Source organism: Cuculus canorus, chromosome 1 (assembly GCF_017976375.1).
Source record: "Cuculus canorus isolate bCucCan1 chromosome 1, bCucCan1.pri, whole genome shotgun sequence".
Lineage (NCBI taxonomy): Eukaryota > Metazoa > Chordata > Aves > Cuculiformes > Cuculidae > Cuculus > Cuculus canorus.
Genome location: NC_071401.1, coordinates 4,645,884 through 4,671,402, shown reverse-complemented (window position 1 = coordinate 4,671,402; position 25,519 = coordinate 4,645,884). Strand labels below are relative to the sequence as shown.

At 41.4% G+C, this 25,519-nt stretch overlaps 1 protein-coding gene across 10 annotated transcripts in view; it reads right to left on the bottom strand.

Moving 5' to 3' along the window:
* The window catches only part of GRIA4 (glutamate ionotropic receptor AMPA type subunit 4), a 242,939-nt gene that overhangs the window by 17,668 nt on the left and 199,752 nt on the right, over positions 1-25,519 (bottom strand). The gene's annotated exons all lie outside the window — the stretch shown is intronic.

The window sequence follows — 25,519 nt, the reverse complement described above, 5'->3', positions numbered from 1 at the left end:
AATTTGCACACATTTACTTGAACCTGTATTTAGAATACAAATTTTGTGTGGGCCCAGACTGATTTTTCAAGTAAAAGGGAAAATCTATTCCCACAGACTAAAGAGGCAAGATCCAGACGGCCCGTGCTAGACGCTGCCAGTCACTGTGTCACATACAGATTTGATGGATAACACACCAGAGTGATCCCGCATAAACTGTGGGCTAAGGTTCCAGAAAGAGGCAGCGCGAGGCACAGCTGAAGAGGAGTGCTAACAGCTTGCACGCTGACTTTGATGCTGCCTAAAGTCAGTCAACAGCAAACAATACACAAAGAGGTGCTGTAAGTCCTGCCTGTTTGAAGCTTCATCCCCTGTTGTAGGCGCATCTGAACATTTGGGATACAGGCTGTAGAGTCCCTGCTCCCTTTGCACAGTAGAGGTTTAGCTGAAATGCAAGATGTGGAGTCTAGCTTAGTGCTGCGACTCCAGAGACTGCCCTGCCATCCTGGCAGAGCACCCCCCAGCCCAAAGGGCACCCACATTGTGGAAAGGAAGGTGGTGGTGGAGGGCATCCTCTCTGGGAAACCTGGGGACAGCGCTATCAAGCAGAATCTCAGGCACTGGGAAGACCAAACCCAGTCCATTTCCTGGGTGCTGAGATTCAAGCAGGTAGTCAGGACACCCTAAAGTATTTTCCTTGGAAGATTTATATATGTTATGCTACCACTGGATGAAAGTCACATCCTGCCCTGCCAGCAGCACAGTGGTGTGGGCACAAGAGGCTGAAAGGGGCTCTGTGAACCTGGTATCCTCCATCTCATGTTTAAGTGCTTTTTTTCAGATGAGAGAAATACCTGAGAGAGGCTTTAGATCTGTGCAGGCAGAAAGGGATTGACAATACGAAGACATCCAGAATTACTGCTTCTGTATGAACTCGAGGTTGCTGGGAGTGCACTGAAACTCAGGCAAGAAAGAGACACAGCTGGTCATAGGATGGGGTTGCTTCTGTGCACACTCAGAGGTTCCTTTAGGTGCCTGGAGAGTTTTAAGAATGGATGGCATAGGGTAGACAGTATAGATTACCATATCAACATAAATGTAAGGCACCTGGATTTATGATCGGAACTACAGTCACTAGATGACATTTTAAAACCAGTTGATAATTAATCTGCCAAGGCATTTACGCAGCCTTCATCATCTCCTTTGCACTTGTTTAAGTGCACAACTTCTTATCTTTATTCCTAAAGGAATAACAGCCACATATCCTAATGGTGAACAATTACATCAATATTTATTCATAATATTGAAATTTTCTCTTCCTCTTTTCATGCTCAGAGGTCCCTAGTGCCTATCAGACACTCTTTCTGATGGGTGTCTGCCCAGCCTTGCTTGCAGATCTCCAAAGGCCTGTGGAGCAGTTGCACTATATCCTTGAAGCACCATTTATCTCCAAACGGAGAGAAGTATCTGTGAGGTGCCAGCAGCTTAACTATTGCTCTTCAAGGACAATATGTGGTTGAGAAAGGAAGAATTTCTTTCTCTGAATTTGTTTGATGCCATCAAGATCTCTCTATCAGGGCTGAGTGACATTTGGCAAGAGCTATGTATGTCAATGGCATCTTTCCCTCATCCATTATGAGAGGATGCAGCACCTTCAAAGTGCTCAGAGAAGGATTGGAGAAGAGAGATCCTCTGGTGGTAGGGGTCCATGAGATCCTACGGCATCAGAAGCCACTAGGACTTGTGATTCACTGTCTCTAGAGATGGCTGGTCTCTGGTCCCTGAGCATCCCTTCTGGTCTTAGAATGGCAATTTTTTTCTCACTCATCAGGAGAGATATAGTCTGGCAAACAGGTACAGACAATGAAATAACACAACTTACAGAGCATTCCTTACAACATTGGCCCATTTGTGGGACAAATGTCAGCTTCAGAACATACTTTCACTGTCTTCTGGTAAGAGCTTTTCATATAGCTCCTGCCGGAACTGAGACAGCTCTTTGCTGGCTGGTCATGAAGTCTGGGAACTGCCTGTGTGTAGACTTTACCTAGTCTAAAGTTCTGACTTTACCTAGCTTCACTGTAGTTACATTTATATGAGATTTTCAATACAGATAAAGTAATTGCTTGTCTGTCCCTGAAAGTGAAAATGAGAACTGTGGGGTGTAATGGGAGTGATAACAGATTGCTCTTTAGGGGAAACAGCTTTAAAGGGAATTTAGCAGCCAAGCTGACAAATGTGATTTTGTATAAGTGCTCTAATTATGGTTCACACACCAGAGGGAGAGGAGCAATTGCAAAATTGGAATGAAATTGTTCATTTGTCCCTTTTGTTCTTGGAAGCAATTGCTTTTGAATCAGTCATATTTACTACAGATTTTTCCTACTCAGCTTTTATTTACAAAGCCTATGCTTTTGGCCTGTTCACCCCATTCAGAGAGGTAAGCGTGTGGCCAGCCTTGCTGCTTTACAGACAAATTTCCAGTAAACTAAATGTAAATTTTACCTTTGTAAGGACATTAGGACTGAACCACAGATGAAAGATCATCCTAGAAACAGTATTTCTTTGACGTTCAGCAACATTAGTTACTCTAAAAATGGATTAAATATATAGCTTAAGCCTGTCTACAAAGCCAATGTTAAAACTCCTTCCTTCAACAGGAACCAAATCAACTTCTAATGTAAAGTTGCTACATCTGATTGTTACACTGAGCAGCAATAACATAAACAGCTGTTTTGACAGTGCTACAGATGTGGGTAGGAGTGATCACTCCCAAGAAAAATGAAATGTATCTCAAAGAATACCACTAACTTTCAATTCAATGAGCCACTTAAGCACAGACTTATTACAAAGCAGATGGGAAACACTATCAATCAGTCTGTCTGTAAAAGCATCTTCATACTGTTTTCTCTAAGCTGTAGTCTCTCAAGTATGAACAGTAAAGCACATTGAATTAGACAAAGTCCTTATGCCAAAATCCTTAGAAAGCTTTTTGTTTTCAAACTCTGCTTTATGTTGGGTAAAGATGTTACTTGATCATTTACAACTTTTTTTTGAGCTTCTCAAGGTAATGTCTTCTTAGACCTTACATCTGTATATCCTAAGATGAGTAAAAAACAACTAGGTGATTTTTTTGAGAACTAATGTAAGTTTTTATGTTTAATTTCCACGTTGAAGGGAAGACCTTTCTTGCTTGCTAAATGTTTGAATTTATCTTTCAAAGCGTTAAAGATTATCAAGGAAAATTTTCCCACAGTCATTTAGAGAAGCTGCAGCTGGTTGATAGGAATCCTAGAGTAATAAGTAAATAAATGAAACCCATTCATGAGAGGGTTATTTAGCTGGGTTATTAGCCATATCCATAGACAGTTTCACAGCACAATAGAGGAATGAAAATAAAAAGGATGAAGAAGTAAATGTGGATTTAAGCTGCGATCATTGCTCTGAAATTAAACTGTATCGTTTACAAATGTAACAAATTATTGTCCTCATTATTGGTCTAGTAGGCCATGTAAAACCAGGTTAGTTTCACACTGCTTTCTCTGTTGCTTTGTTATCCAGATCCACCTCAACATGTGGAAATATATAATTTCCTTCTGGTCAGCAAAACACAGAGAACCTCTGCTCAACGCTGCCATGTCTCCCACAGAAATGCTGTCACTGAGATCGCAATAGGTACAGTGGTGACTACATTGAAAATCATATACCTGAGACCTCAGAGCCAGGTTGGCTCACTCACACTCATCCTAGATGCTGCTTCATCACGCCACAGAGGAAGGCATTTTGAAACCTGAGTATCCATGGCAGAATCTCTCCTTTCCTCATTAAAAAATAGGTCTGTATCCTGAATAACACACTTAGTCAAAACTCCTTCTGAAGAACAATGCGTTCTTCAATAAAGGAACTGAAATCTTTGCAAAGTAAGGATTTAACAGTAGAAAGCAGGCGAGCGCTTTATTATTTGACTCTCCATCCTTGCTGTCACTGCACAGTCCTGCCTTTTCCATTACTCAGAAGAAAATGGAGTCTTTGTACGTGGAAGTCAACCCGGTTCAGCTGAAACCACAGCCCCTGCATTACAGCGATACCTCACTTCACAATTACCTGAGTGCACGGACAGTGATTTCAATGAATTGATCCCAGCATTTTTTCAGCTGACTATAGAATTACAGTATGAAAAAAAACTTGATGAGAATTAAATCATTCTCACTCATTTAAAATCACTTTCCATGGCCCCATAAATAAATAATAAGCAGTTTAAATTGTCAATCAGTGCCACTTCTTTTTTTAAAGAGCCTTTTTGTTCTGACTGCAGATACACCTTTCACAGTCAGAAAAAGACAAAACTGCACTGATGACACTGCAACTACCCAGTTCCTTGCAAAATAACATCTATGACTCCACACAGGGATAACTCATCCATCGCCTAAAAGAATCACAGTAGGGTGCTTACCCAAAGCTCAGGGAAGCTGGCAGAGAGGTCTGCTTTGACTTCCAGCAAGTCTGAGTCACAGCAATGTTTAACAGACAACCCATCCACTGGACTTCAGCCCACATAACGCAGTGAGGCAGGCATTCACCAACCAACCTGAATGCTCTGCCATACAACACTGTGGTACGAAGCACTTACACGCTTAACCACAGGAGTGGCATTTCCAAGACTGATAGAGACACACAAAGTCACTGTCCCATGAGCAGAGACCCAGACTAGGGACCACAGCAGACAACATCATGAGCACTGCTGGATATTCGAGGGAACCATAGCAGAACAGCACCAAATTCTGCCTAATGCAACGTTTTTAAGCACCTGTTCCGGCACAGTAACTCAGCATCTCTGAGAAACTAGAAACTAAAACATGACGCATCCTTAACGGTAAGATTAAACCTATTTTCAACACCCTAATGCCCAGAGCTTGAATACATACAACGGATAGAAAAGGCTTTCTCCAGCCTGACCACGTTTGTGTAAGTAAACCACAACCTCAGCCACAGCTGGTTTGGTTTATTTCCTAAATGCTTCAACTCCCTAAATCTCTGGATGCACAGTGGTTCATGAGATGGGTGGAAAACCCTGCCTGTCAGCACTGCTCTGTACCATCTGTGAATGCAAGTAAAGAGGAGTCATCCTTGTCCTCACCAGTGAAGGTGACCTCCTCCATGGAATCAGGACTCAGAATACCTGTTTCCAAATACTAAATGTTGTAAAGGCAGAGACAGTTCCCTAAGTACTCATTATAACAAAGGCAGGATCTCTGCTGGGAACATTTAATAACAATCATTTAGGCAACCAGTAGAATTTTGCCAAGAAAACTTAAATGTCTTGGCTATTTAAACAGCTTTGACATTTTCCTGAATCCCTTTCCTGAACTTACTCTCATAAATTCTGTGTAACTGGCACGTTAGATAGCAAAATACTTCCCTGAATCTTGGGCAGATTCTGGTAGAAACTCTGCATTTATCTTTACAGATGGCGGCACTGTTGTTTCACTGTTTAGTGTTGGGGACGTTGTTCACTTGAAATAATGAACAAGCAGGATGCGCAAAAATAACATGACTCACTAATGAGACTCTATGTACCCAGAGATAGCTTTCTTCAAACTGCAGTCGTATTGCACAGCGTACAGTCCTAAAGCCACTGGTGCCACCACTGCAGCTACTGAGGCAGAAGCAGAGACCCTCACCTTCTAAAAGGCTTTTCACAAATCCTTTCCACAAGGATTTGAAAGCCTCAGAAATAGCTCAGTCACTTAGAAGTCACATAGAGCTGAGGGATTCCACCTCTGTTTAACCTTGAGTTCTCTGAACGCACAGCACACTTCAAACAAAGAACATCTGAATGTCGAATGACCAAAGCCTCATAGGTGGCCCATATGGGAGGCATCGACCAACTACCAAAATAGAGGGATTTGCTCTTTATTCTAGTAAAACCCAGAACTACTTTGTTTTGTAAGCTTGTTGTATATATACTCGTACAGAAGTAGTGCCTGGAAAGAAGTGGGGATCAGTAAACTACTGCACAATGACAAGTGAAGCCATAGATATGGTGGTGCACCCACGAGAGGAATTCACTGAAGGTACAAACTTTCCCAAGACCACAATGTCACAGTCAGTGATGAGTTGGCAACTGATGATGTATCTCAAGCAAACAAAAAGCTTATTTTCTTCCCTGCACTTTGGCCACTTCCCTCTGCAGCTACCTGGCAATGCAGCCATCTCCCAGATGTGCCCCTTGGTTCTCCTGGCACACGCTGGAGGGTGTCCTTCCCAGGATAAGGCAAAGAGAGAGCCTGCTGAAGCTGGGTTCAGCGACTTTATTTCAGTGATTTGAACCAAACTTATTCTCTCATGACCTAATCTGTATCCAGCCCAGATGGCTTGCAAAGAGGAGGCCACAGCTGCCCGAGAGCCTCCCGTTGCCGCACAACCCAGCGCTTCCTGGATGCAGCTGAGAATCTGTCTCAGATGTATTTAGTGAAACACAAGCGAGTGCATTTTTACATCTTGTTCATATCAGCTGTTCAAAGGGTTTTAAATGGGAAAAATTAAAATGCAACCTTACCAAGCAAAAAATTAAAACCTGCCCATCTTCTGAGCTGTTTGTTTTAGCCCTGTTTTGAAAAGTGCTGATGGCAGATTGTAACACGACACAAAAGCAGTGCAGTTTAAGGGTATTTGATGATTCATCAAAAGAAATTAAACGTAAAGCTGCATGGCACTGGCTGAATATGTTTAATAAATTAGGAATGAAACAAGCACTCCGTTAATGAGGAAGATGTAGCCAAAGCTTACATCATTCCATACTCAGAAGGCTTGAAGGATCAATAATGCAAATATTAAAACAGAGAGCTAATCCAAGAGCATTTTTACAAGAAAAACAACCTAAATTTTAATGACAAGGGACCAACTTTGAAATCATGTTTTTTTAAACACATTCAAAAATTTATAGGAATAATTTTTGTACTGGGATTTATAAAGCTGTAATGCTATATGTATGAAAAAAATGCATTAAAATACTGAAGCACAGCACATATCAAGATGTTTTCACGTGTAGCTGATAGTTAAAAAAAAATAGAATCCTTGGCTCTTGCTCTGATTCTTTGCCAGCATTTATATTAAATAAAGACTACTAACATTCAAGCTGTGAGTCTTCACAGCACTAGCTCTTCTGCAGTGGGTCTCTCAGGCTTTCCTGCTAAACTCTTCCATTGCTATATACGTGCTTATCAGAGAAAGGACATGACTGGCCATCTCAGTTGAGTGCCCAGGCTCAGCTGCGGATCCACCAGGACAATGAATGTCTCTTGGAATTTTGACTTGCAAAATTTACACGCTGCTGAGGAACTGCCTCGTCTTTTGAAAGCCAAAAGTCTTGCAAAAAAAAACCAACTATGGGCAGGTTGCATGCTGCAGTAGGAGCTAACACCATTTATAAATCTTACTCTGCTCAATTGCATTTAAAATACCTCTTCCAGAAGAATATCACAAAGCATTCTACAAATGAAGGATCTTTACAAGAATGTATATGCATTGCTATTCTTTGTTTAGAAACATGAAATTTAAAGCAGTACTCACATACTTTTCAATTGTGTCTAATTAAAATAACGCTCTTCATTTAGCCATCCAAATAAGATCGTTAATTTCCAGGGGCACCGAGTATTTACAGCTTCTGTGTATATTCTAAGTATACAGCTTAGTTACTTCAACTGAGCTTTGTAAACAAATATGAGCCAAACTGACACCTTGAGGATCAGCAGGAGTTCCAATTAATGGGAGACCCACTGCTGCTAAAAATTGCCATAGCTACTTTGAATTCAAAGAAGTTCTGACAATTTACACCAGCTAGAGGTCTGATGACTGTAGTTTAAAATATTTATATAAATTGAAAGCTGCTTTGCAGCAAGATATTCCAATTACAGTATGCAAACATGTCTTGGCACCAGCAATTAAAAATATATTTTGGTTGTGTAAAAACAACAGCAGTTGACCTGGGAAGGCAGCTCAGCTTGTTTCTCTGCTTTATACAAAGCTTTGCTGTAAATAAAATACACATAAAATTGTCCCCAGAGTAACTGTTCACATTGGTTTAGTATACTGTCTTTAGTAGAAGCAGAAACACCAGTTTCTCTCGACTCTGAGCTATTTTAACTTCCTCTAATGACTGCCTAATCCTGTTCTCATAGAGCAGTACCACTTTTCAAAGTACAATTTTTCTTGCCGGTAGCAGCATAAGCAGGATTATGTGAATAGGCTGCTGCAGTCCAACACCTGCAACTCAAAAGATGTGTTTTAAAGGCTTGAGTAGGATTTTTCAGAAGTGTCTGAGCACAGCTGTAGCACTGTGTCCTCACTGCAGGAATTGGTCTGAGGACAAGCTTAGCCAACTGCCTCGAAATTCTCTCACACCTCAGAAACAGTAGGAATCCTGGGCACTTTACAATTTTTATCCACTCAATATTGCTGAAAGCACTTACAATAGTAGTTTGAATTTAGAAATGTGTAAAATGAGCTTCTTTTAACACATGCCTTGAAAAGGCTTAATGCGTTCAGACAGGGTAACATTCACCTCTGGCATGGCTGGCAGAAAGCCTTTTGCCTTTTTTACACCTTAGACGAAGCAGATCTCAACTCACGGTTTTGTCACAGCAGGGTGTTTGGATTCTGTTTCACCTGTCTTTTCAGTAACTCCTAAATTTAGGCGCCTCCAACTGGCAGAAAATGGTAGGTTTGGCATAGATGGGTAGGAGTTTCCTGTCAAAGCACAGGACAAAGCTTGGTGCGAGGCAGAGATCCCATGACAGTTGGATTAGTACTGCTGAAAACCAAGGAGTAATAGCTTGGGGTGGGGGCCACAGCAGCATCTCATGCTATGCCTTCTCCTACCTGGACTACATTACTGCAGGCTTCCCTAAGTAACATTATGTTACATTATCCAGGAACATGTCATTTAGCCACTTGATCCGCAAGAAAAAGCCAAATGCTGCAGTTTACTGTCTGCACAAATGATTTTCTTGTTTTTCAAACTGGTTACTTGACTTTAACAGGATTGAATACATTATTCATCATGACTGACATTGGCCAGTAGATATATATCTTCTTTTGCAAAATGTCGTAGCAATATTTCTAATGTATTTTAAGTTTATGCTTCTGAATGCCGCAGAGTGACTATTCTTACTCAGAATGAGGCTAGGAAAAACATCTCTCTTTTGGATGCAATTCAGTGCTTACTGAATAGAAACAGGGTGCAGTTCCTTATAATTTAGAAAGTTGTTCCTTCTCTATATCCATCTCAATCAATTTGACATCCCTGATGGATTACTAGACAGCCTATAAAGATCGCAGACTGGCCACCCTACACAGAGGAAGATTTTATTATCTCAAAATCCTCCAGCAAAAAGCAGGTGGCAGCTGTTTCAGCAGCTTCTAATTTTTCACTTCATTCAACGTGTCCCAGCAGTGCCAGAAATATTGTACCTTTGACTGAGCATTTCACAGCTTTCATCCACAGGAAGACCCAGCCCTAGGCTGAATCACCTCTCCCTAGAAGAAATGTTACTGTGACCTCCAAAACCAGTCAGGACTCATTGCTGACTCTCATTACAAATCACAAAAAATAAAATATCCAGTTGGAATCACTGTAAAAATTAGGTTTTTCTGCTTCCTAATCAGCCCCAAGTCTCCATGTACTATAATAATCTATGTTCTACTCAGGGGGTAGCAGGGCAGCTAATATAATAAACCCAAGATCTTTCTTAATGCAGTATTGAACATATCTGGCATTTTTGGAGACTAGTCCAAATTTGACAATTTGAAGATATTTTGTTTTCAGCCTCTCCATTTTTTTATTTATACCAGGCTGACTTTTACCCTTTGTGATAAGAGGAACTATATTCAACATGGTCTTCTCCAGTTATTCTGCTCCTTGCGATACTTGCTGTATTTTCCTCATTCCAAGCAACAAGACCTCATAACAGCTACTCATTAATTTAAGATGTCATCTTAAGATTAAGAGATGGTAAAAAACCCATCAGGAGTCACAATGGAGTGATTTCTACAAGTAAAGATGCTCAACTAAGCACCTCTGCATGCTTTCCACAAACTACCTCACCGTCAGCTTAAAATCATAGAATCATAGAATCACTAGGTTGGAAGGGACCCATTGGATCATTGAGTCCAACCATTCCTAACAACCCCTAAACCATGCCCCTCAGCACCTCATCCACCCGTCCCTTAAACACCTCCAGGGAAGGTGACTCGACAACCTCCCTGGGCAGCCTGTTCCAGTAGCCAATGACTCTTACTGTGAAGAATTTTTTTCTGATATCCAACCTGAACCTCCCCTGATGGAGCTTCAGGCCATTCCCTCTTGTCCTGTCCTCTGTCACTTGGGAGAAGAGGCCAGCTCCCTCCTCTCCACAACCTCCTTTCAGGTAGTTGTAGAGAGTAATAAGGTCTCCCCTCAGCCTCCTCTTCTCCAGGCTAAACAACCCCAGCTCTCTCAGCCGCTCCTCGTAAGACTTGTTCTCCAGCCCCCTCACCAGCTTTGTTGCTCTTCTCTGGACACGCTCCAGAGCCTCAACATCCTTCTTGTGGTGAGGGGTCCAGAACTGAACACAGTATTCAAGGTGCGGTCTCACCAGTGCTGAGTACAGAGGGAGAATCACCTCCCTGGACCTGCTGGTGACCCCATTTCTGATACAAGCCAAGATGCCATTGGCCTTCTTGGCCCCCTGGGCACACTGCTGGCTCATGTTCAGTCGGCTGTCAACCAACAACCCCAGGTCCTTCCTCTAGGCAGCTTTCTAGCCAGACTTCTCCTAGTCTGTAGCACTGCATAGGGTTGTTACGCCCCAAGTGCAGGACCCGGCATTTGGCCTTGTTGAACCTCATGCCAGGTTCATTGATAAAGACATTGAACAGGGCTGGACCCAGTATCGAGCCCTGATGAACCCCACTTGTAACTGGCCTCCAGCTGGAGTTAACTCCATTGACCACCACTCTCTGGGCCCGGCCATCCAACCAGTTTTCAACCCAGGAGAGTGTGCGCCTGTCCAGGCCAGAGGCTGACAGTTTCTGAAGCAGAATGCTGTGAGAAACTGTGCCAAAGGCTTTACTGAAGTCCAAGAAGACTACATCCACAGCCTTTCCCTCATCCAGTAGTTGAGTCACTTTGTCATAGAAGGTGATCACGTTAGTTTGGCAAGATCTGCCTTTCATGAACCCATGTTGACTGGGCCTGATCACCCGGTTCTCTTGCATGTGTTTCACAATAGCACTCAAGATCACCTGTTCCATGACTTTCCCTGGCACTGAGGTCAGACTGACAGGCCTGTAGTTCCCTGGATCCTCCCTGCAACCCTTGTAGATGGGCACAACGTCAGCCAGCCTCCAGTCCAATGGCACTTCCCCAGTCAGCCAGGACTGCTGGAAGATGATGGAAAGGGGTTTGGAAAGCACATCTGCCAGCTCCTTCAATACTCTTGGGTGGATCCCATCCGGCCCCATAGACTTATGGGAGTCTAGCTGGGCAAGCAAGTCTCTAACCATCTCCTCTTGGATCATGGGAGCCTCATTCTGCTCCTCTAACTCCTGGGTTTGCACACAGAGGGAACAACTTTCCTTACTATTAAAGACTGAGGCAAAGACGGCATCAAGTACCTCAGCCTTGTCCTCATCCCCTAATGTCTCTGCTCACTGCATGAGGGTTGAACAAGATGACCTCGAGATGTCTCTTCCAACACAAACTATTTATGATTCTATGATTCTATGATTCTGTGAATGCTCTATTTTTTTATTTTAGAAACAAACCCACTATTTTAGATGCTGTTTTCAATGACCACCAATCTTCTCCCTGTCTGGGTAGACTTTTCAGCTATCAGGTGGCAGTCTCACCTTAATGAGAATGGAGCATGAAATGACTGCAAAGACAAATACCATTAGCATATTGTACGGCAGTGAAAATGCTGTAATACAGTCTGCCCATTCATTTTTTCCTAGCAAGGCAAGCAGCTCCACATGGGAGAGCTACAGGGTAAAACTGCAGTTCGCTTCTGAGGGAATTCATTCATTGACATCAATGTCCGCAAAGTCATTTATGTAATATGGACACTATGTCAAAAGCTATTGACAACATGGAAAAATCAGGATGGAAGTTTGATTTTTACTGTTGCCAGAAACAGACCATTAATTCATAAGATCTGAACATCTTATACACTATTATCAGATCTAAGTCAGACTGATGAGAGGCACGAGAGATTTCTGTATCTGTACATGCTTATTTGTGACTCCATACTGATTTTTTTCATTAAAAAAGATTTGCAAGAAGGCAATAAATGGAAAGATTCCCACTAAGAGATGGGTTTATTAAGCTTTGGTCTAATTATAATGCAAGCACTTTGAAGGTCATTATTTTTATTGCAAGCAGAGACTGAGAGAAAAAAAAGAGTGTCCTTTACCCAGGTGGGAACTCTAGCTGCAACTGCAATGTAAAACAATAAATAATGCTGCATAACTTGAGCTTTAGTGAGATGTTGGCTCGTGTTTTGCCTAATGGCAGATCAATACCATACAAATGAAGCAATTACAGTTGTGTCATATAAAGCCTTATTTGGTCAGCAGCCAAAATGGGGATTAGCTGGAAGAGTTCCCGGGACTTTCTGTCTGAATATTATCGCAGAAGTTAATGAGGAAGATCTGATAGGCTAAGGCAAACAAAAATGGTGCCAGCAAGCAGACAAGATGATTGGTTCAATAGCCAGTGTACTGATAATTAAAATGCCCTGAAGCTAGCTGAACATCAGTCCAAGATCAGGTGAAATTATCAGACAAGGGCAATCCAATCCTTCTAGCAATCAGCTAAATAATGTTGCCACCATTGCTAAAGCCATATACACAGCAGCAAATGCAAATACACCAGTGCTCGTACCAGTCAGACCACGCACAGCCACATCAATACAGTGATACTGATGCTCATAATGTTTCAAACACAGGCAGCAAGGCTATAGAGAAAACAAGGTATGGAAATTACTAATAGATCTCTGCAGTGAATATGGCAATCCAACTAATGTAATTGCTGCTGTCCTGAACACGTGAACACGTGTCACTTCTAATAAAAATCTGGAGGGGATAGGATCCACTAATAATGAAGATATCTGCTGTAGCTTTCTATGGAGAAGCCAGAGCAACATGTGGTCATACACTGTTTAAAAAAACATTAGCTGAAGTTACATTTTCTGTATTCTTTTGCCTACAGAACAGTTTCGTTGATCAAAGACTCTGAGATATCTACCATGGGGTTTGTTCTGAGGCAGACATCCTCCATGGATGGCCACTACTCTTTGAATACGACCATCCAACCAGTTTCTTATGCACCCTACCGTCCACCCATCAAATCCATATCTCTCCAATTTAGAGAGAAGGATGTTGTGGGGGTCTGTGTCAAAGGCTTTACAGAAGTCCAAATAGATCACATCTGTCAGTTTACCCGTGTCCACTGCTGTGGTTACCCCATCATAGAAAGCCACCAAGTTGGTCAGGCAGGACCTCCCCCTGATGAAGCCATGCTGGCTGCCATTAATCACCTCCCTGTCCTCCATGTGCTTTAGCATAGCTTCTAGGAGCATCTGTTCCATGATCTTCCCAGGCACAGAGGTGAGGCTGACAGGTTGGTAGTTCTCAGGGTCATCTTTTCTACTCTTTTTAAAATTGGGCACAATGTTACCCTTTTTCCAGTCACCATGACTGACTGCCATGACTATTCAAATATCATGGAGAGATGATCTTCGCTATCCCTCTGAAGTTGGTGGGCAATTGTCATTCCCCTCAATTTCCAAAGCTGAAAACAAAGGCAGAAGGTGAACTGACCTCCAAGATTCCCAGAAAATTGGGGCAGGATCATAATTAAACTCATCAGTATGACTAACTTCCATCCTCAGGCTTAGTCAACTACATTTCACTGCCTCTAAGAAATCCTTAGTTCTTTTCAGGCAAGTGTTGATAGAGAATTTATCCTTCTGGCCTCACAATGGAAATCACTTCTTAGACATAGACTAAGCTTAAACTTCTGAGCATATTCCCTCAGGTCAGTTTTTAACCTTGAGACACTCCTGATTTTTCTGCATTTCCTGCCAAAAATGACAGACAACTAACCTGAGTGGTCTGACTCCCATAAGAAAAAGCATTCTATTTTTCACCTCCTCTCTTAGGGCCTCCACAAAGATACATGCTGTCAGCCACTCAGCAGCTATATGAGGCTACTTAAAAAGTCCTGCGCCCTGGTAAAGCAGAGATAGGAAGCATTGCCACTTGTTTCACTGAATCCAGATACTCTCACTCTCTTTTGCTTTTCCATCATGAGAATGGGGCTTAGATGAGAACAAGCCAACTGACTTCGGATTCACAGAAATCATAACTAAAACCTGGTGGTCAGGAGAAGCTTTTGTACACGTTGGGGAGAAGGCCTTCTACCAGGCAGGAAACATAAATGTTCCTCTCTGTAAGCTCCTACCATTTTCCAAATATTCCCAGAGTTCCAGGAGATTTAATGCAATGGCTGAAGGTGTCCTTTTCACACCCATCATTGTCACAAATGAATCACAGCATAGTGCAGTACCTCAGGAGGTCTCCTGTCCAACCTCCTGCTCATGTCAGGGTCAACTCTGAGGTCAGATCAAACTGTCCAGGACTTCATCCAGTCACAGCTTGAAAACCTCAGAGGATGGATAGCACAACCTCTTCCGGCAACCAGTGTTACTGTTTGACTCTCCTCAGGCAGCCAGGGGAAAAAGTTCCTCCTTATATCCAGTCTGATCTTCTCCTGTTTCAGTTTATGCCCGTTGTCTCTTACCTTCCCATTCTGCACTGCTGTGAAGACCCTGGCTCTATCTCCTCATAGACCTCCCCACAGGCACTGGGGCTGCTCTTAAGTCCCACTCAAAGCCACCTCTGCTCCAGGCTGAACAAACCCAGTTCCCTCAGCATCTCCTCACTTGACAAGTGCTCCAGATCCAGCTTTATCTTAATTACCTCCACTGAAATTGCTTCAATTTATTGATGTTTTTCTTGAATTAGGATGCCAAAAAAGGATGCAGTATTCTAGATGTGGTCTGAATGTTTGCAATTATTTTCTTTGATGCCACAATATCTTCTCTTGTGGCCTACAAATTGGATGAACTAAAAGCACTCTAATTGGAAAGTGCCTTGGATAATTGCCCGCTATCTAAAAGAGATGCCAAAAGTAGCAGACTGCTTATTTAACTGTGATAGGAAAATTTCCTAAATCCTCAAGAAACTGCGATGACTTTCTGTTCACTTTCAACTACACTTTCACAGCCTGAGTTCACATTATTTAAACCCCACACAACTACAATTAATTGCCAAGGGTTCACGTGGATTCAAAGGAAAAAAGAATCATTAGCAGGTAAAGTTAGAATACAATTAAAATAGTAAGATATGCTGATTAAAACCCGAGGAGATGGATCTTAGAAAGTGCAGAGCATTTGAATGCAGGTAGTCCCACAGCTTTGCACACTGAAGGACATCATCTTTTTATTAAAACCAGCAGAGAAATGAGCACCAGCCTCCACCCTGGCTCCCAATGTTTTGTGCTGCAAACAGTAAAAGGCTCCTATGGAAACCTTCAAATTCGATTTTTTTTGTTGAAATTTAAAAATCTGAAAAAATAGCCAAGTAATTTTTGCATTTGGGCAACTGACGTTTGGGTGATCTGAATTGTCTGGAAAAAGTCAAGATACTCTGTAAGAAATAACTCACATATTTCCAACCAGGTCTGATGATTTTTTCTCTACACTCAGAATTTAAGATCCAAAATAGATCTGAACCACAGTAAAACATTATAAAAAGCATTTCCATACTGCTATGTGCAAAATCAGGTGCGTACACCCATACCAAGGAAACCAAAGGTCTCACTCTAAATGTAAAACCCTCTCTTACAACAAACACGGTTGCAAATTTGACAGCGCTAGATGGAACCATACAAGCAACAGATTACAATGAGCCTAATGTGTAATTGTGTACACAGAAACCCTATTCTGGAGGTAACAGATGGACTGCCAGATGTTTGGGCTGCTCTCACCTGCAGGCCTTGGTCGTTCCTGCTGCTAGTAACGGAAAATGCAAGGGATCTGGATCTTACTGCACTCAGATGCTATTCCTGCCCACAGGGTGGATGGGGAGGAGGGGGAGAAGCTCTCCTCTGGATCCTGGAGGTAGACTATTCTTTTCATGTGTTCTTTTACAGCCGAAATAAATAACTGAAGTGTAATAATGAAACAGGTCTCTATCAGGTCAGGCTTGGAACACTTTAATCCAGTTGATTTTTGGACTTCAAAAAGCGCAGGGAAACTCGTGGTCAAACTTTGACTACAGGAAACTGCCAAAAGCTGTCAAAAGAGAGTCTCACCCAACACAAAAGTACACAACATTGTTCAGCATCATGTGGTTCACTAACAGATATGGTTAAATAGGAGCTAAATAATTTTTCGGCTTTGGTTTAAGCTCTTACTCAGGTCCAACAAGGCCAAATGCAAGGTCCTACACCTGGGTTGAGGCAATGGTTCAGTACACAATGGGGGGTGATGTGATTGAGAGCAGCCCTGCAGAGAAGGACTTGGGGTGCTGATGGATGAGAAGCTCAATGTGATCCGGCAATATGCGCTCACAGCCCACAAAGCCAACCATATCCTGGGCTGCATTAAAAAAGTGCAGCCAGCAGGCTGAGAGAGGAGATTCTGCCCCTCTGTTCCTCTCTTGTGAGACCTCATCTGGAGTGTTGTGTCCAGTTCTGGAATCCTCAACATAAGGATATGGAGCTGTTGGAATGGTTCCAGACGAGGCTACAAAGATGATCAGAAAGCTGGAGCACCTCCCATATGAGGACAGGCTGAGAGGGTTGGGGTCATTCAGCCTGGAGAAGGCTCAGAGGAGATCTTATAGTGACCTTCCAGTACCTGAAGGGGGCTACAAGAAAGCTGTGGAGGGACTTTTTACAAAGGCTTGTAGTGATAGGATGAGGGGCAATGGGTATGAACTGGAGAGGGGCAGATTTAGACTAGACATGAGGAGGAACTGCCTCCCGATGCGGGTGGTGAGGTACTGGCACAGGTTGCCCAGGGAAGCTGTGGCTGCCCCGTCCCTGGAGGTGTTCAAAGCCAGGTTGGATGGGGCCTTGGGCAGCCTGACCTAGTGGAAGATGTCTCTGCCTATGGCAGGGGGAGCTGAAATTGGATGATCTTCAATGTCCTTTCCAAACCAAACTATTCTATGATTCTATGGTTCTATGATTCTATGACTTAACGGCAATGGGAAGCACAGGAAGGAAGGCAGAAAATGGGAGTAATGCTTTTAGCTATAAAAATACAGAATGACGTGCAAAGTGTATCTAGAGATACTTGAGAAAAAAAGCAGTTTTGACCCCACTTCCTACAACACACAGGAAATATGAGTTCAGAGAAATAACTACTGATGGACCATAAGTCACCATTTTATCACACCATCTTACAAACTTGTGTCGTTCAGTGAGAGGCATATATGGACACTTTTATCTGAAAACTGAGCACCTTGAGACCAATTTGATGACTGGAGGTAACAGCATTTTAGAGATGCCATGGCAAGATACACAGCAGCTTAAAAGACACATTAAAACTGCCAAGGGAACGGGAGCTGGGGTCAGTCCCAGGTTTCCTGAAACTTATTTTGTGCTTTTTTTCACTGGCAACATTTTCATCTTTCATTCTAGCGTGTTCATTCCCTCCACAAGGCCTACTCCATCGCTCAATGCGCTGGTCTAAGATACTGTTTTCAGCTCAAAGAAACTCAACGAAAACCAAAATAAACTTTTTTTTCCTACTTTTGGCTTGAGATTTCTTACAAGAACCAAGGCTGCATAAAGACTAAATGATCAGTTTTTATCTCTTGGGAGTCCAACTAATACTCACTGTCAATTGGAAGTGGGCAGTTTTGCTACAACCACACAGAATAATCACAAACTGTTTTTTCAGGTGCTATTTGTTCCCCAAATGTCAGTTCCATAGAGAGTTATTGTTATGAGCTGCTGAGATGCCCTTCAGTGACCTGTTTTCTTGCTTTAGCCTACCTACAATTTACCTGAACAATTATTATCTTAGTGGGACAGGACTTTTACTTGGCGGGAACTGTACCATCAACTTGAAAGGGCAGCTGCCTTGTGCCTTTAATGAATACATATTCTGAAGCGTGGCAGTTTCCTGGGAATTGACACCTAAACAGCCAGAGAGTTGTAATGAAAAGAAAACAGAGAAACAATAACGAGCTGCATTGTTAAAATATAATGGGCTGCATCTTGCCCTCTGCTGAGCTGATTTATGAGGGATTGGGGAAATAGCGGGGAAAAGGGCAGGAGAGATTTATTTCTGAGTTGCTAAAAAGCAAGAGTTTGTTCCTTAGAGGATGGATGGATCAGAAACAATGATAACCCTTCTGTATCCCACTGGCATACTCCGGGGATCAATACTTACCAAACCTTGGCAAACTTCCAGAAAGTTGGTAAGATACGTGGAAAGAAAGCAATGGTATCAGTATTTTTGATTAATTCTGTTCTTCACTAATAGTTTTAGTCATTGGTTATACTTAAAAATATGCCCCTTTTTACCTGATAGAGAAGTCCAACAAATTTCATTTGGACAGATTTGATATTGTGAAGCTCCTACTCTCTTTGTATTTAAATATTCAAATATTCTGAAGCAGAAAAATACCCCCAAAAATTTCTATAAATACCTTGTAAAAAAAGAAAATTGACTGCTAAGCCAATGCTAAAGCTGAAGAGAAGGAATGGTACTTTACTCTTTCATACTGATTACACTACTAATTTAAAACCACCTATTTCCATTGCACAGTTTAGATAAAAAGTTACCTTTGCAGGCAATAGTTTATTGCTGTTTCCATGCTCTGTACTTGCATTGCTGCTCGGCTGCACCTTGTTTCACAGCTGTTCTCACTTAGAAGCCTGGAACTTTCCCTGGAGTAAGACGCAGCATGATAACAACAGAGAGGAACCAGAATATGACTCTGCGACCGAAATGCGTGCTAGACTTTTTGGAAAAGATTTGCTTTCCGTTAATCTCCTCTAATGTCATTTGTAGTGTAGGAAAACAGAAATGGCAACAGAACAGATTCTTGTGACTTTTGCTTTCTCCTCCAGACCACAGAAAGCTTTGTTCGGCTATGGATCCCCCTAGAAGTCTGACAGTGAAAACTTCCTGCAAGTGGCAATGAAGAAATAGGCTCTATGGGGCAAGGCAGATCAGAGATGGTGAAGTAATTAAAATATATACTGAAAGGGATATTTTGGCCAGGAAGAGAAAATTCAGTGAGTGCAGCATCATGGACACTAGTGAGTGGTTTTCTTCTAAAGATACAAATGTCAGAAACTCTCTCAACAACAGTGCTTTTCACTGCAACTTGGTGACTTAAGTCAGGATTATTACAATTTCCTGCCTCTGCATGTAAAAATTGCAAGAAAGGGCAAAATTCCTCCAAGCGGAAGATTTTGCTTAAATATGTTTGTACATCTTGCAATGCACCTTGTAAGCCATCATCAATTTTTCCTTTTTTATTTATTACATTATTTTTATATGGAGAAGACCCTTACCCCAATTAAAAATCAGAAAATTAATCCAATAGGCATCACTGGGGAACAGAGCAAGTTGGGATTCTGATCTCTGTTCTCAAGGCTATATTTTTACTTTTAAAACAGATAGTCTCTTTTTTTTTTTAAGACAGAAATAATCCATGTAACCAAAACTAAGTATGCCTCCCAGGCTCAGCTGAAAGAACAACTTGCTAACATTCATTGCCAGGCTCTCTCTTCACTGATCTTCTTTTGACCTCTGACTTTTACATTCCTTGTTAAGCAACGGCCACTCTCTGCCTTTTTTTACCTAGCATATGTTATTTTTAGTTGACATAAAACCCAACGAGCTCTGAAGGATCTGACCTGCTTGAGAAATATCCAGACTATAAGCTCTGACACTGAATGGGTAATGGGGTGGCAATTCAAGCCTTGTTACGCCTCAAGTGAAGGGAAGAATATTATGCAAAGTCATACAGTATGATCTACACCATCAGTCAAACATGATAATCTTTACAGTATGTATACAATGTTATAGATCACATTCCAGTTTTTAGATTATTCTGTATCACAGAAAGACATGACCTCGTAAAATCTTGGTAAGCAAAACTCCTGTTCTTGTGAAATCCTGTTCTTGTAAATAACAACAGACCAGACCATAAATATGCAGGGACTTTTGTTTACCGCACTGCCCCATGCTTTAAAATAACAGTGGTCAAACTCAATGATTTCACATCACTCACTTTTATCGCCAGACCTCTGTTATTCACCAGTTGTCTCTATGTCTTTACTTGAAACATAAATAACTCTAGTTTCTAGCTTTGTCAGTGTTTTGCTGAATTCCTCTATGGATAACACGCTGACTATGGGCAAGACCAGCCATTCTGGCAGAAGCGAAATGTGAGAAAGGATTGAAACTCTTCCTCTACGTCTCTCCTCACTGTGAAGGTCACTACAGAATGATCTGGAGAAGTCTTTGGATGCCTGTGTTGCCAGCTGGAGGACAGCTACCCAGCAAAGGAAGTATCCATTTCTTGACGAGAGCGGTGAAGCACTGGCACAGGTTGCCCAGGGAAGTTGTGGCTGCCCCATCCCTGGAGGTGTTCAAGTCCAATTTGGATGGAGCCTTAGGCAGCCTGATCTAGTGGGAGGTGTCCCTGCCCATGGCAAGGGGGGTTGGAACTGGATGATCTTTAAGGACCCTTCCAAACCAAACTATTCTATGATTCTATGATTCTACGATTCTATGATTCTATGATTCTATGATTCTCTCTGAATTATTAGAACAATGCTCAAAAGCACGCAGGGCACAGACCTTACCATGATGAGTCAAGTGTACATTAGCTTTCCCTATTTCTATACCTCTCTAGAAACATCAATATACCATTGAGTAAACAACGCAGCTCAGATGCACAGAGAGACCACACACTGGTGCTGCCACATAAATATCAATTTGAAACCAAATCAATCTATGAATTCCTTTGAAAACTGTACAATATAGAGTACATCGACAAGAGTTACTTTATGATACAACACAATTTGCACAGGGAAGCTTCACTCATGGGAAAATTCTGGTTTTCTGTGAAGATTCATGGATTTCCACAGTAAAAAAATCTCTGAAAAGCACTAGTGAAAGAACTCCTCTATAGTAAACAAATTTTGACTCTCTTAAGTAATTTGGGTGGTCGGCTCAAATATTCTTTTCTAGTTTTCCTCTTACTTGGAGGGAATCTTTGAATATGATAGCCTTTTTTGTACAAACAAATCAAATTTTATAGAAATATATGAAACCAGAGAATGTAAGAGTTTTGGTGGAATAAAAAAAATCTTGTAGGTGATAACTGTGTAATGACTATGATTCTTTTCCTACAGAGCTTGGTGTTACTTGTCAATTCACTTATCTACAAGCAAGGTAAATAGAGAACTAGGGTATATCTTACTATAATGTATTAAGTTCAAATAAACAGCTTTGACAGTGATTGATGATCTGGGAATTCCTTCCACAATAAGTTCCTTAAACTCTTATCTGCAAAACCATGAAGGAAAGAACTTGATGAAAAATTTAATGGTCCCATTAGAAGAAATTATACTATCAAATCTACCCTTATTTTGCCAAGCTCATTCCAGGTCAATGAAAAACACATGAAAAAAAAAAATAGAATAGGGAGTATCCCATCTTATATAATGTCCGCTAATATTTTGTATTAGCGTGCATGTGTTACCAAAACAAATTTCCCTTCAACACTGCATTTTTAACAAAGAGACCGTACTGAATATATCCTTGAAAAGTAAAGGAAACATTGTCAGCTCTAGTACCACACCGAAACAAAAATTTACCTCAGGAAAACAAGGACTATCTGAATTCACCAAGATCAAGACGGTATTTTATAAAGCCCACACATACAGGCTCCCTTCATAACAGATCTTTACCTTATTCACATAAATTCACAGGTTTTATCAAGAAAAAGATCCCTCCAACACAGATCCCTCACCTTTAGGGTAAATCTCTTTCAAGTATAGCAAAATTACATAAAACAGGCAAAACCACAAGACAGTGACAGGGCACCCCTGGGATGCCTTTTGCCCTCCAAGCACTCTCCAGGGCTCTCCTCCCTTGCAAGCGATGGAAACTAAAATCCATATATACATTCATATTGCACTTTGTACCTCACACAAGTTATTAGAATGATCAGAAAATTACATCTGCATCACTTGCTTCACTGATGCGCTTCCTAGATTTCCCACCTCATGTAAATATAAACACAGAAAAAAATGGATAAAGAACCAGTCCTTAGCCAGTGTAAAAAGTCAATTAATGTCACCAGTTGTCATACTGCAAAGAACCAGAGGCTATCACCATGTAGCCCTTTTCTCCTTCCTCCCCAGAACACAAACAATTCCTCCTAATGTCAAACAGGACAAAATAAAGAGACTTGATAATGAAATATAGTATCTAAAATTCATATCCATAAACATTAACCATAATTGCAATAGTACGAATTGAATGTAGTTCTGGATTTCATTAGCAACTCTCTAAAATACATCAACACATCTACTTACAAGGTTTTTTTTTACTATTTGGCTAGATCTAACCCTGTCACTCTCATCTGGCTGGACTCAAAGTGTCTCACCAGACACTTGTGACATAAGCAGGTTTCACTCAGCCATGCTGTATATTGTCAGCTGCTGGACACGACAGCCGAGTGTCCTTAGTCAAAATAGTCACAGAAACAATGACGACAATTCCTTATGTTTTAGCTCAACCCATAATTCACCTTTGCATCAAACACTTTCAAGGCACAAAAAGCAGAAGTTCTTAGCATACATTTAAGACAATATTGCCCCTACCTCCTTTCTAATTACCTCTTAGAGTGAAGAACTCTTCCATGTTCACCACTATTCAAACTTGTTTATGATGTCTACGTATCTAAAGCAGAAATGCAGAGGCATGCAAGGTATAGGATTTGCAGAGTACAAGATCTCCAGTTGTTGCCCTCACAGATTACTGCAAGTGGCAAGGCAGACAAGCCAAGGGAGACCCACAATGGCCAGAAGTCTGGCCATGAAAATGTCTTCTAACAACAACACATTTACAAAGACAAGTCTTTCCAAGCAGACAAGTGGCACTCTCTTAACCACCTTTGAAAACACCACCTTTGAAGAAAAGAATTCATTGATTCACACTGGTTACTGCCCGGTAGTTTTGGAAGGATACCTACCGTGGTAGGAGGAGAAAACAGTAAGGACAGCTCGGTAGTGCTGTGAGAGAAACTCAGTCTTTGTTGTGATGAGAGCCTTTGCCCCCCATCCCACGTTTCTTCTCAAACATGTCAGTTTTTTACAACATTATATAGAAATGAATACCACTGAAAAGGAGGGAAGGAAGGAGACACACGTGATGTGCAGTGTGGTACTGCCCATTGAGCATAAAAGAAACACACATCAAGCATTTCTCATTCTCTTCCATCCAGTGATATGCATGAACCTTAACACTGCACCAGCACTGAGAATAAATCGTCCCAATTAGCCAATAGGTACTGGTTGAACACTGCAGGAGTGTAGCATGGAATCCAATAAGGAAGAGTTTTGAATTAAAATCCACTACACTGCTCATGTGTAGGGTCATGAGCGACAGAGAGACCGGGCCCTGGATCACTCTGCCAGGTGGATTTCAACTGCATGAGCGAAGTGATGGATACGTGCTCTGTAATGAACATGAACCCGGTGATATGATGGCATGGAACCATCGCTAGTCCTATGCTACAGGAAGAAGTCTGATTTACATTACCACACTTTCTGTCATTGCCATGTGTGAAAATACATGGTCTCATTCTCCACACACTCACATCAATTTTATGCAGCTGTTCTTACATTTTCGGTGAAAATCTCCTGATTTATAATCATTGTAAGTAGGAGGAGGATTAAGACTAAAATATCTCTAGTGAAATAGGTGTTCGAAGAGTTTAGTGAATAATTTGATATGCATAATTCATTTGAAAAAATTGATATTTTTCCCTGGTCTTAAAGAGTCCAAGAATAGAGTGTGATTTTTTAACATTTATATGTTACTTGCAATTAGTTATGAACTACATCAAGTAATTTGTAGCCTACACATAGCTCAAATAGGAAATTATGATTATTAAATAAAATAGAGAATTTACTACTCCCATAGCAAATTATGTCCTTTGACTAATTTATGTAATGAACTTAGCCAGTCTGCCCTTCATGGATTTCAAACTGCATGTTCAATATTTGCAATTATCTGTGGAGGCAGCAGTTATGTAAGTCATCTGATCAGTAACAAAAACACTACTGTGTGTGATGCAGTCAAAATAGCAAAACCATCATATTCTACAGTTTCAAACAATTCAGAAAATACTGAAGCATGCAGTCGAAATTTCCAGCTGTTCAAAAGCACAGGGGTAGGAAGTTGTCCCCCTCTACTGTCTATGGACATAGATGAAAGAGGTGGTAAGAATATGAGGTACTGCTTATTCTTTATTTTTGTCCAGAACATTGTGTTGCTTAATAATTTTAGTAAGTAAGCAGCACTGATATGTTGCCTGAGGTTTGTCACTGGGGCTGAAGAGGGAACGGGATACAGCAGGAGAACAAATAGCTTAGCACGTGTGAAAGAAAGGCTTGGGAAAGGCATGGACATGTACAGCCAGTCGAGACAGCTTGAAAGAAGATTTGGTCCAATTTTCAGGTTGGGTAGGATTTCTCCTATTCCCATTTTTGAAACACACTTGAAGTTAGAAAGTGAAAAAGTAAAAGCTTTTGATCACATCACCCTAGTGATAGCTGATGACCCCCAGTTAGACCAAACCGTGGCCTCACTGAACCATATTGCAGCTTGGTCTTTAGCTGAGATGGGACCAGGATTTCACACTAGGTCCTCACTATGACAGTTGTGCTCTGCTCCTCTGTTCTTATTAAACTGTCTTACTAGTCCCTCCTTCCTCTAACTGCTTTATGTGTTATTCCCGTTACTCCTAAATATTTTTATCTAGCCAACTGAACAGACCTGAAATAAACCCAAATTTTACACAAACCAACTTCCACTGGCTACTAGTGCTCATTATATCAGGCAGTCTCTTGGTGGTGGTATTGGCTACTCTGCAGAAAGTGAGAGGGACTGAAGAGCACCATAAAGCATGCTCAGCATAAATAACCCACTGCCATGATATAAATGACAGCAGCTAAATTGATTCCTAAAACATTTGCCCTAAGTTTGGCACAGTGAAACACGACTGCGTCAGCAACGGGCATCTCCTTACTATGGGAAAGCATCTTCACTGAACTTCACTGCTGCCTACCACTTCCAGGTGTGAAACACTGAGAAGGAGATAGCAATATATTAAAAACATAAAATAAAAATATGTGCTTTGAAAATATACACAGATAATAATAGATCAG